Below are 12614 nucleotides of genomic sequence, written 5' to 3' on the forward strand. Positions count from 1 at the left end.
TAACCCTAACCAAATATAACCTAAACCCTAACTAAACCCATTCAAATCTAATCTAATCCTACACAAACCTAACCCTAACTAAATCTAAACCAAACCTAACCAAACTAATCCCAACCTGCCCCTAATCCTACTAACCCTAATAAACCTGTTGAAATCAGTTCTCCAGTTCGCCTGCCCATCCAGTCTTAATAGTTAAAGCTAAACGAGCGTGGCTTGCTGTGCTCATTACAGTAGAACACAGAGAAAGAGAGGTGGAGATGGGGAGGTGGAGGGATGATTGACAGGACTGAAAGATCAAGCTTCTTCTGAACCAGTGTACCACGTCATGAAATAGAAATCCAAACATGATTCGATTGGACGGATTCATACACACTTTTCAAACAGTAAGCAGTTTGTTAACATTTACTTGTCAATGTTTCTTTAAATGTAAGAGGATACACACTTTCACATTTTGAAAATGTCCTCAGAAACCTGCACCAATGTCTCATCATGTCTTCCACTGTTTTATGAGATATTGCATTATTAACTAATTTATTAACGTAATTAATTATTACATAACATTATTAAAACAAGTAAATAAATAAATGCAATGCAAATTCAACCAATTAAAACATATTCTTTAAAAATCACTACAATTTTTTTAAACTATGCTGGAGCAGATTCAGCGTTGGTCCTGCAGAGTTTAGCTCTAGCCCTGATCGAACACACCTGAACAAGCTAATACAGGTCTTCAGGATAACGGAGGTTACAGACAAGTGAGGCTTCTTTGCAGGATGGGAGCTAAACTCATCAGGACCCATGCTGTCTATCCCTGGTCTCAATATTTCAATGATGTAGTTCAGTTAGTGTTTAGCTGCTCTGGTGAATAAAGAAAGCTTTGGCAAATCACACATGGAAGGAAACTTGGGAGATGTTTCCTGCAACTCTGATTTGTCTTTCTGCAATTTTCATTTCTCTTCACAGGCAAAATCATTGTGAGCGAAGCTTGGACACACACACACACTCACACACTCACAAACACACACGCACACACGCTGTCTGCCAGCCATGTGAAGAATGAGCTGATGTCTGAGCGAGTTTCTCTGCACTGATGGATCGTGCTGTAGGTGGATAAAACACTTCAGTTTGCCTTTGTTTGTTTCCTCAGAGTTTGTATTAATGACGTGCCAGCGACTCTGTCGAGATGCTCCCAGCATGCTTTGCTCGTGCTAACAGAGCTGATTGGATCGGGGCGGGCATTCATCACTGTCAGTCACAGCTCAGCGGCGGTTCTGATTGGATGCTCAAGATTTAGAGAGAACAAAGGCTCAGCACAATGATTTCACAATCAGCAAACTAGACAGTGTGTGTGTGTGTGTGTGTGTGTGTGTGTGTGTGTGTGTGTGTGTGTGTGTGTGTGTGTGAGACGGTTCTGCTGCTGAGGCGCTACACCTGCCCTCCGTCAGCAGGTCGGCCGCCGCCGAACACGCTTACACATGCACACACACACAGAAGACACGGTACGTTACCTCTGAAAGCCCTGGTGAAGATCCGGAGGACTCAGGAGCTGAAAAACAAAAGCAGTTCAGTTTAAAACCACACAAACACACACGAAAGCGCCTCGCTCGTCCCATCAGTCTAATCTCAGGAATCAGTCAGCGGAGGGAAACACACCGCTGTAAAGTTCATCACACCATCAGCGGCGGCTCAGTGTGGGAAGCATTCGTTTGGAGAGTAATTGAACCGAAAGGTCAGAGATTATTGGACAGCTGACAATCGGGGAAAACCGTTGATTCATTCGGAGAAAGAAAGAAGGAGATTTCTATGGGTTTCTATGAGACTGTGAGCGATCAGCGATGCAGGACGTTCATCAGAGCAGAAGTCTTTCTATCAGCGGCTGCGACACAAGACTGAGCGGCAGTAAAGAAAGTCAACCCAGCTTAACTCAACTCAACTTTTCTAGTTCAGCTTTCAAAATTCAGCTCAAACCAACACAGATTTATTAAATTCAGTTCAACCCAACTAATTACGAATCATCTTGGATAAATGAGTCCACCAAATGAATAAATTCAACTGAACCCAACAGAAAACCAACTGAAATGAACATCTCAACCCAACAAACTTCTCCTGACTGAATTCATCTCTTCTCAACCCAATATAACTCAGTTCAAATAAATTCCACTCATTATTCAGATGTACAGAATCCAGTTAATGCCAACCCAACATAATTATATTTATCTCACTGAATAAATACACATTGTGAAAGTTAAAATTAATATTCTTAAAATTATCAGTCACTGTGCTTCAAAATGTCATGTTTACTTCAATGCGTTACTTGCCATTTCTTTGTAATTCACTTCAATTTATGAGTGAAAATTTTCAAATAAAAAAAATAAAATAAAAAAACGTATGTATTATTCATGCCAGGCCAGTAGGTGGTGATGTCACTTAGTAAAGAAACACTACGCACCCGCACACATACACATTCCTATAGACTGAACATCTGTGCACGTGCATGACATCACACTTTTCACTAATTCACATTTTTTTATAGTTTGCGTGGAGATGGTAACAGTATCATTTCAAAAACATGAACTTTTTTAAAAGTTTGTGTTATTAGGCCTCCAAAACATTATTGTTGCGTAAATGAACAGAAAAAAGGGTTAAAACGTATTGTGTAATCAGTGTTGATCTTCTGTGTGGATATAATTTCAACACTCTGTCTGTTCAGCCCCGCACTGATGACTGACAAAGCCGTCAGCCAATCAAAATGGAGAATATGAGCACAGGCTCCACCTGCTGGTTCGTGGCACAGCTTCTGCTCAGTGTGTGTTCCTCCATCCGTGTGTGTGTCGTACGAACAGCGCTAAGTTTTACAGCTCACTGCTGTCGTCCCCTGGGTCCTCATTAAACTCTGAAGACGCTTTGCTTGCAGGACTCCTCAACACTCTCTCCATTGGTTCTGGAGTCCCACGAAACGTTGCATCCAGTTAAAGTCCATTACGCTCACAAGCAGACAATCGTCCAGGAGCAGCTTCAGTGTGTTCAGTGTCGAGGGCAGAAGATCATTTCAACGGTAAAACGCTGTGCTAAAAGGCTGGTAATTGCTTAACGGTGCAAACACTTCACACGCATTTGTGATTTACATTAGATGAGTATGTGTGCAAATATTTATTTTTTTTCCAAATTCAGGTAATAAAAATACCTTAAATTTACGTATCACTTTTTGAAATCTTAGATTTGGGGATGGAACAATAGGAATTATTATTTTTTTTTATAAATGTGATTGTTGCTAAATATATTTGTCATTATAATTACTATTTTTTCTGTTTATTATTGGTATTTTGGTTATACTATTAGCATAGTAGAATAAAGCAGAGTGAGACTGAAAGCCATCGAAGTGAAACGAGGCTGTTGAACGAGTTTGACACGCGGCCCGAAAGCAGCGGAGCTTTTATTATGTCACAGTCGACCGCTTCTGACCTTCCGGTCAAGAGTATGTGGGGTAAAGCAGCGCTGTTTTATCATACTAGATACATTATAATGCTCTTCTGTGCGGTCGTCACCAGTCTATGAAAACGCACAACATATTAGAGCGATTTTGGTGCTGCCATGTTTTCGAGGGGATATGACGTCATTGGCAGGTGACACAATGGACACGGTCCGTGTCACTAGTTAAAACTGCTTATTTCTCTGGATTTAAACATTCTTCGACACATTTGGGATAATGTAAGTACACAATATGGGATTATTTTCCCGCCAAATGTATTGCAGTCACAGAGCGAAAAATAACAAGCAAAGATCAAATATTTAAAAACACGTGTAAAATAATAACGCACAAAGCCGAAAAACAAATGCAGTTTTTTTAAATAATAAAAAGCGCAGTCATGGATCGAAAAATAATAAGCGTAAATCAAAAATGTAAACGCATTTAAAATATATTGCACAAAACTGAAACATGAATTCAACATTTTTTCAAATCTCAAACAAAATCAGGTTTCCTGTTCATGTCATTTTTCTTTGTGTGCTTGTTGTTTTTTCCCCTTTGCTCTTGTTTCCACGTTCTGCGCTTGCGTTTCTAAAAGTTGCAGTTGGAGTTTCATGTAAATCAGGGCAGGCTTCAGCATCACCATTGGCTGCAAATTCTAGATTGACAGCTCCTCTAGCCAATCAGTCCAAGGGGGAGTGACGTCACTCCAATGCGACTCGTGGCTGCTGTGGCAGATGTGTGAAGTAGAGGGTGACGGTGACAAGGGAATGGATTTTCAAATATCCCCCGTCCCACTCCCGTGAAAAAAGATCCGTCCCGTCCCAATCCCACGAAAAAAACTAAGCGGAAATCCCGTCCCATTTCCCGGAATGACTTTATTTATTTATTTTTCAGCAGGAATCTGTCAGTTACAGTGGAAAAAATACAACACAGATCTCAGCATGCCCACTTTAGTTAAATAAAAATTTTAAATGTAGTTTTTATTTTTTATTTTATTGAACTGAAATACATATTAAACAATGCAAATTGTGTATTTCACACAATGTAAATCATCCATGCTAGCATATGTTTTCTATTTAATTTTTTTCATTTGAGTGTATACATTGCACTCTGAGAGTTTGAGATGCGTTTTCTCTTGTTTGGTGGGTGTGTCAGAACTGCAGTCCAATCAGCAGCAATATGTATATAAAGCACGCGGTATTAAAGTGAACTCGCACAATGGCTTCAAGGAAAATAATGTACAAATGTGTTCGTTGCAGCTCGGAATACGCAACAACTGAGGATATTAGTAGACATGTTTGTCGTAAGTTTTATTGTAAAAATATAGGATATCAACATAATGATGTAGTTGTTTATATGTTTAGCTTCATTGCAAGTGTATGACATTTGAAATAAACAATGGTAATTAAGTATTTTTCCTAAAAATGAGAAAGAAAATACAGGGTATTAAAACCGTATGAACTACAAATAAAGTCAGTATGTGAGGCTAAATAGATGTGTTTTAGTCTGAATAAGGGACGAAACACAAAGAACACAAAGAATGGCCTTCTCAGCTGCCATAGTTGCAACTCTTGCGTCATCAGAACAGTGTGTTCAACACATCACCGTTTCTGTTTAAAAAATGTTGTGCAACGTTTTGTCGGGGCTGAACGCAGCCCTGCCACAGCAGCCACGAGTCGCATTGGAGTGACGTCACTCCCCCTTGAACTGATTGGCTAGAGGAGCAGCTGTCAATCTAGAACTTGCAGCCAATGATGACACTAAAGCCCGCCCTGATTTACATGAAACTCAAACTGCAACTTTTACAAACACAAGCGCAGAACGTGGAAACAAGAGCAAAGGGGAAAAGACCACAAGCACACACATAAAAATAACACGAGCAGGAAACCTGATTTTGTTTGCGATTTGGAAAATGTTGAATTCATGTTTTAGTTTTCTGCAATCCATGACTGTGCTGTTTGTTATTTTAAAAAATTGCATTTGTTTTTCGGTTTTGTGAGTTATTATTTTACACGTGTGTTTACATATTTTATATATGCTTATTATTTTTCGCTCTGTGACTGCAATACATTTGGCGGGAAAATAATCCCATAACACAAGTCAGCAAAATATAACACTGTTCTAGTGTTGTTGTTTTTATTATAAAAAAAAAAGAAAAAGAAAGAAAAACTTACATATTGTGCATTTAATTAATCACCATTACAATAATGGCTACCAATAGCTGTAGTTAATTTCAAGTAAATTAACGTTTGCCTAAAAAAAAAACCAATTGCACTACACCCATTTACCTATATTCATTATTTCAGAATTAAATGCCTCTAGAAGCTGGCGTTCTGCACGTGAACACATTATTGTTCATCCCAAAGAGGCTCAAACGATTTTGATTGTTTCTATTGTCCTTATTTGTAAGTCGCTTTGGATAAAAGAGTCTGCTTAATGTCTAAATGTAAATGTTAATATATAGTGACTAAATATAGTTAAATAATAAATATAAAAAAATCTACTGTATTATATATATATATATATATATATATATATATATATATAATGAATTATGAATAAACCTTTTTGTATTCAAATAAATATTTTTGCTCATAAATTTATTCTCATATGAACCCCTTCATTAAAGAAAAACAAATCACTTGATACATTTTCATTGCAGCAGTAAATGTATCAAATTAAGAACATGCTGCTTTGTAAAGTAATAAGTCCTGTTTATATGGTGAGAAAACTGTATAATAAATCTAATAAATATCATAGGACTTTTCATGTATTTTGACAGCAAAATATTATCAAATGTGCTCCCCCCCAGTTAATTTGTAGCAATTAACCAAATAATAAGTTCCCAAAATTCTCACTATTTATTTACATAGTCACATTAGGTTATGTTACATCTTATGTTGCTGAATTAATGTTTTTACACACACACACACACACACACACACACACTGTGTCAGGAGCAGATCGGCTGTAACATTGTGGAATAACATCTCTGCTCGTTCTGAGATGCTGCTCCAGTCATGTGGAAATTACACATGGTGGAAGCGGAAATTTAGAAATTCAGATGATCTGGATGTGAACATGTGTGTGTGTGTGTGTGCCGGGAGAAACAGCACTCTTCCTCAGAATAAGTGGCTGTGCAGCGGGGGGTCGAGTCATGAAAACCTCCCCACGCGCTCCCAAACAGACTCTTTCACCAAATACATCAGCTTTGGCTCTGTGCTTCAGACATGACAAGATGCCATTATCCACTTCTGCACATGAGAATCTCTGATACCAGTGTTTAGGCAGCTTGTGACAATAAAGGAGGCATAGTGTACATTTAAAATCCTTTTCTTCCCTGCTGATTTCTATTTATTATATTAGTCAAGGATATTTTGCACCAAAAATAATACATTATTCTATGTAGCCTGTGTTTGCTTGTTTGATTTGAATATATATATATATGTATGTGTGTATGGAATGAAGATGGAGTTCAGGATGGAGTTCATAGAATAAACAAGTAGATAGGATAGAAAAGATAGAAAGCTATTGAGGATAAATAGATAAAGTAGAATTAAAATAGAAAAAAAAGCTCTAGAGTTAGATGGTCAAATAAAGATGGAAGAGATGTGTTTTAGATGTTTATTGAAGATGGCTAAGGACTCAGCTGCTGGGATTGAGTTGGGAAGGTCATTCCACCAGGAGGGAACAGTTAATGTAAAAGTCTGTGAAAGTGATTTTGTGCTTCTTTGGGATGGTACAATCAAGCGACGTTCACTTGCAGAACGCAAGCTTCTAGAAACACATAATTCTGAAGTAATGGATTTAGGTAAAAAGGTGCAGAGTTAGTGGTGGTTTTGTAGGCAAACATTAATGCCATGAATTTTATACGAGCAGCTATTGGTAGCCAGTGCAAATCGATAAACAGAGGTGTAGCGTGCATTCTTTTAATAACCACGTATTAATTTATTGACCCCATATGTCAAGAGATTAATTGTCAAATAATGTGAATTACGTTTTGAAAAAAATAGGTTTTGGCTATATATATATATATATATATATATATATATATATATATATATATATATATATATATGTGTGTGTGTGTGTGTGTGTGTGTGTGTGTGTGTGTGTGTGTGTGTGTGTGTGTGTACAACATTTTAAATTGAAAACTGAGAATAATAAGAAAAGATAATTTAGAACATTAATAAATACAATAACACCTAATGTGAGCATGTATTTCTAAATTACCAAAGACCTACAGAGGTCACTGGGTTATTATGGGATGTTTGTGTTGTTATGGGGGCAAATCATTTGGGTTTGTCATTGACTAAAAACAACCAGACTCCCCGAGTCAACGCATGCCGTTTCACTGACCTGCAGGAGTCGAGCGCGACCTTCAGTGTCCACAGGTGTGTGTGTGTGTGTGTGTGTGTGTGTCCATGTCGCCTCTATATTACGATGGTGCTTTTTACATGATGACAAACGGTGGAAGTCAAACTTCATGAAAGAAATAAACAAATGCTAATAAGAGCAAACGCACAGACCTTCTATCCGCAGGGAAACATGTGCACATGAACAAATGAGCAAAGCTATTCAGAATACTAATAACTCCACAATACACTGAAACGACACACACACACACATCTCACCTGCTCTGAACACACACACACACACACACACACACACACACACAAACAACCTCATCTTCAAACATTCATACAGAAATAATACACAAGTGTGTGACCCTAATTACACACACAAAATGAAATGAACAACATGAATCATATCTGCTGTTTCGGAGCAAGAAGGTCAAATCCAGGAATATGGAAAACACACACACACACACACACACACACACACATAGTCTGTATGTACTGAAGCAATAAGTCCTTTGACATTGTGCATTACTGTGATTTTACCGGGGTGTTGTCAGAAAGCCCATTAACTGTAGTAAAACCATAGTAACACTGCAGCTTATTGCTTTTACGAATCACTGACCACAGCATCATGACAAAACACATCAGGTGTTTGTTTTATTATTATTATTATTATTATTATTACACTGCAGATATTTACAGTAGACACAGGTCATTTGACATTAATACAGAATTAAACTGTTCTGAATTTGCTCCTAAAATTGATTTCAGGGACATTTTTATCTTTTTTAAGTGATAGTTTTTTTTTCTACTGTAAATGCCATGTTTTATATCACATTAACACGTGTAATAATTGATAATAAATTACGATAAGACACTATAGGAAGTGTTTACTAACCAAATACAATGATATAGAAATTGATAAAAAAAAAGAAAAAATACTAAATTATACTTTTTAATTTAATCTAAACTGTCACTAAATCATTCATTAAAGGCATTTATTTAAGCTGATTTATTTAGGAACAAATAAAGTGAATGTCTTTACAAATGCTTAAGTGAATTATTCCCTCAACCAATTAATAAAAAAAATGTGGATTCATTCAGTAATTAAACACTGTGTGCTGCTTAGATTTCACTGTCAAAAGTGTTTTACATGTGAGTTCACCTAATAATAACTTCTTACTGAGTTCATACAACAGTCCAGTAAACATCAGTGCAATCGTGCTGTTATTCAGAAAAAGACTTGCTTGTGTGATTGTGCTCATCTATATGAATCTGCGTCTGACGTTCACACGAGTGTCTCCAGTGAGACTGACGCTGCTCTAGAGATGGTTGATGTAAGTTTGGCCGTCTGTGTTCAGTCTGATGTGACAGCACAGATGCTGAACAATGCTTGCGTGATCTCCGGCGCATTAATTCCAGAACTTCTGACCGTGTTGAGAACTTGATGTGTCACACAGCTGTTTGATCTGCCCGCTTCTGTTACGATTAGAACGCCAGCGAGGAGGGAATTAGAGCACAAGACACACAAAGACGAGTAACTCCAGGCTCTCGTGTGCCGACCCATCCGTGTGGAAGTTTCCGGTAAATATTCAGCACAATGAAGCTCTGAAGACGCTCAAAGTGCGGGGAAATCAAGTGTGTTAGGAAACAGCTGAGATCAGAGGAGCATCTGTGGTTATTTATAGCTTTACATTCATTTAGACTTAATAAAGTACAGCTCCAGCATCCGCACAGCTCTGGCCTGATCAGAAGAGCTTCTGAGGGCTTTATATTACAGTCCAAACATGACGTGAATGTGAGCAATTACACGCGGGGGCTTGAAACACGGAGACATGGTTTAATTAGGTTTACGAGAATTTGATGGAGTGGAGTGGATGTGGTGAATTAAAAAGTGAAGTGAATCCTGCTTTCTATCCGTCTGCATCACATGTGTTTCCACTGTAACACCAGCAGGACCACACTGGGAGCTTCTGGACGTGTCTCACAGGGTTATATTCACATATCACAAGGAAGAAAGCAGCATCTCCCTTAAAACAAGACATGAATGAACTATTTATTTGTTTGTTTGCTTGTAAGAAAAATTATGTCTAAATTCACAACACAATTCAAATTGTATCATGATTAATCATATAATTCTCTACATAATTGAAATAAAAAACATCTCAAAAATAGTTTGTGGAAATTAATTTAATATTAATAATTTAGTGTTGGCAAAGTAATCATAAAAAAGAAAAGAAAACCAAAAACAATTATTTTTTTTACATCTACAAATAAACAAGTAAATTAAATATATATTTAAATAAAATAAACTTGATTTCAGCTCATACCCAAGGCTAATTTTAGTTAAACCTCTCAACTAAATCCTATTACTAGAAATTTCTATAAACCACACAACTAAATTAATTTAAAATTAAAACAGAAAATGTACAAAATAAGATCTTAAAAAAAATAAATAAAAAAAAAAAATAACATTGAAAAATCTATGTGACTTGGTTTGGTAATGGTATTAAGGTAATGATATTATAGTAATGGTATTACGGTAATGGTATTATAGTAATGGTATTACGGTAATGGTATTATAGTAATGATATTACGGTAATGGTATTGCGGTAATGGTATTATAGTAATGGTTTTACGATAATGGTATTACGGTAATGGTATTATAGTAATGGTATTACGGTAATGGTATTGTGGTAATGGTATTATGGTAATGGTATTATAGTAATGGTATTACGGTAATGGTATTGTGGTAATGGTATTACGGTAATGGTATTATAGTAATGGTATTACGGTAATGGTATTGTGGTAATGGTATTATGGTAATGGTATTATAGTAATGGTATTACGGTAATGGTATTGTGGTAATGGTATTAGGGTAATGGTATTATAGTAATGGTATTACGGTAATGGTATTGTGGTAATGGTATTATGGTAATGGTATTATAGTAATGGTATTACGGTAATGGTATTGTGGTAATGGTATTAGGGTAATGGTATTATAGTAATGGTATTACGGTAATGGTATTATGGTAATGGTATTATAGTAACGGTATTATGGTAATGGTATTATGGTAATATGGTCAGGGTAAGATAAATGTACCAAAATATTTGTACATTCTATACGAATCATAATAATATTGTCAAAGTGATTTAAAACACAATTGATGGCAACACAACTGTGATAAACCTGAGCTAATATGATCTACACATGCCTGAAACAGTAGCTCACAGCACACGAGCTGAGAAACGTCTGTCGTTTTTGATAAAAGTATCCCCCAGATGTGGAAGTGCAGAAGGCATGGCAGTGCAAACATGAGGGGGATATCTTCTGTCCCGTGCTGCTGTCGTGAGCTGATCCTGTGCCGAGAGAAACACCACACACTTATTATTCCAGCGGAGGGGCGGACGCGCTCGCTTCAGAATCTGATATTTATTCATGAAATTAAAGAGGGCGCAATTACCCAAGCTTGACGAGGGAGGTGATTGCCTTCATTTGCATAGAGTGCAGGACCCGTTAAGATTATTCGCATTACTATTATTGTTATTATTTCTTCTCTGGATCAGATTGGAGATGTTTTGTTGCTCATTGTGTGAATTGCACTGGAGAATGGTGAAAGCTGCTGTTAGTGGCTCCTGTGTTCTGTGTCTGGAGTGAATCTTGAGCGTCAGACACACAATGGAGACAGACGGGTGTTTGTGAGCGTGGCCAGTGTGTGTTTGCATCACTGACACAGCTGTCAGAAACAGATGCAATGTTTCCTCTTAAGTGAGCACAACACACACACACACACACACACACACACACACACACACACACACACCGTTCTGCATGTCTAACGCTAATATTGTGGCTATTGCATAAGTTAGTCAGTAGCTTTACTTCTATCATCTGTAACTAACACTAAGAAACACACAGGCATGAAGTGTTCAAAATACTGAAGCTTGTAAATATAAAAGCAACAATGTGATGAAAGATATTGATGTGGTATTTGTTTCGCCTGTGGTCTTATAGTCACACAGCAGGTGCACTTTAGTGCTTTTTTGTGAATAAACCAGTTAAAACAAGATCAACCATTCAGAAAAAAGAAAAAACACCACTTCACTCAGATGTTCATCACAAGACCATCGCAGGAAAACATCTGTCAGCGCTACGTGACTTCAGCTCGACCAGCTACAGATGCAAACGGTTCCTTCTGAGAATCTCGATTCAGATCTGTTTTTCTCAAACACCACACATTTGCCATCTCGTATTTTTAATAGTATCTGCCATTATTCATAATCAACCTCCCGCGTAAAGCCCTTCAGGCTGACCTCGTTTATCCCTGATACAGGTACCTCATTACGACGGTGGTCTGAAACGCTTCAGAAATCAGATCTGGAGATGAGAGAAGCTGACTGGAAGCCTGCTCCTGTCAGAACCCATAGAACTCCAGAGAACGTGAAGCTCTTTCTGACAGAAACTCATCTTGCATAATTCAGCACCATTTCCTGTCTCTCTTTATATCTCGTTGTGTTCAGAAGATTCAGCTATTGATGATTATGTCTTAATTAACATTAGACCTGACCTGATCCAGACGAGAAGCTAACAGAGACAGACAGGAAAAAGAAAGAAAGGAAGCTAAATGAGCAAAAAGTTAACATAAACAGGACGAGAAGCTGAGATGTATACAGAAAAGTGGGAGAAACAGGAAATCGAGAGAGACAGGAACCTGTGAGTAACAGGAAATACGAATTTGAGATAACCAGAAAGTATAGAAACAGGAAGTTGACAGAGATAGGAG

General features: G+C 37.4%; 1 protein-coding gene across 39 annotated transcripts in view; it reads right to left on the bottom strand.

Annotated features, from left to right (window-relative positions):
- The window catches only part of LOC128017574 (receptor-type tyrosine-protein phosphatase delta), a 294348-nt gene that overhangs the window by 146286 nt on the left and 135448 nt on the right, over window positions 1-12614 (bottom strand). For all 39 annotated transcript variants that reach the window (XM_052602980.1, XM_052602992.1, XM_052602991.1 and 36 more), the window contains one exon: window positions 1509-1546. The gene's annotated coding sequence lies outside the window, so the exon portion shown is untranslated. The remainder of the gene's footprint in view (window positions 1-1508; window positions 1547-12614) is intronic.

This window comes from Carassius gibelio, chromosome A7 (assembly GCF_023724105.1).
Source record: "Carassius gibelio isolate Cgi1373 ecotype wild population from Czech Republic chromosome A7, carGib1.2-hapl.c, whole genome shotgun sequence".
NCBI lineage: Eukaryota > Metazoa > Chordata > Actinopteri > Cypriniformes > Cyprinidae > Carassius > Carassius gibelio.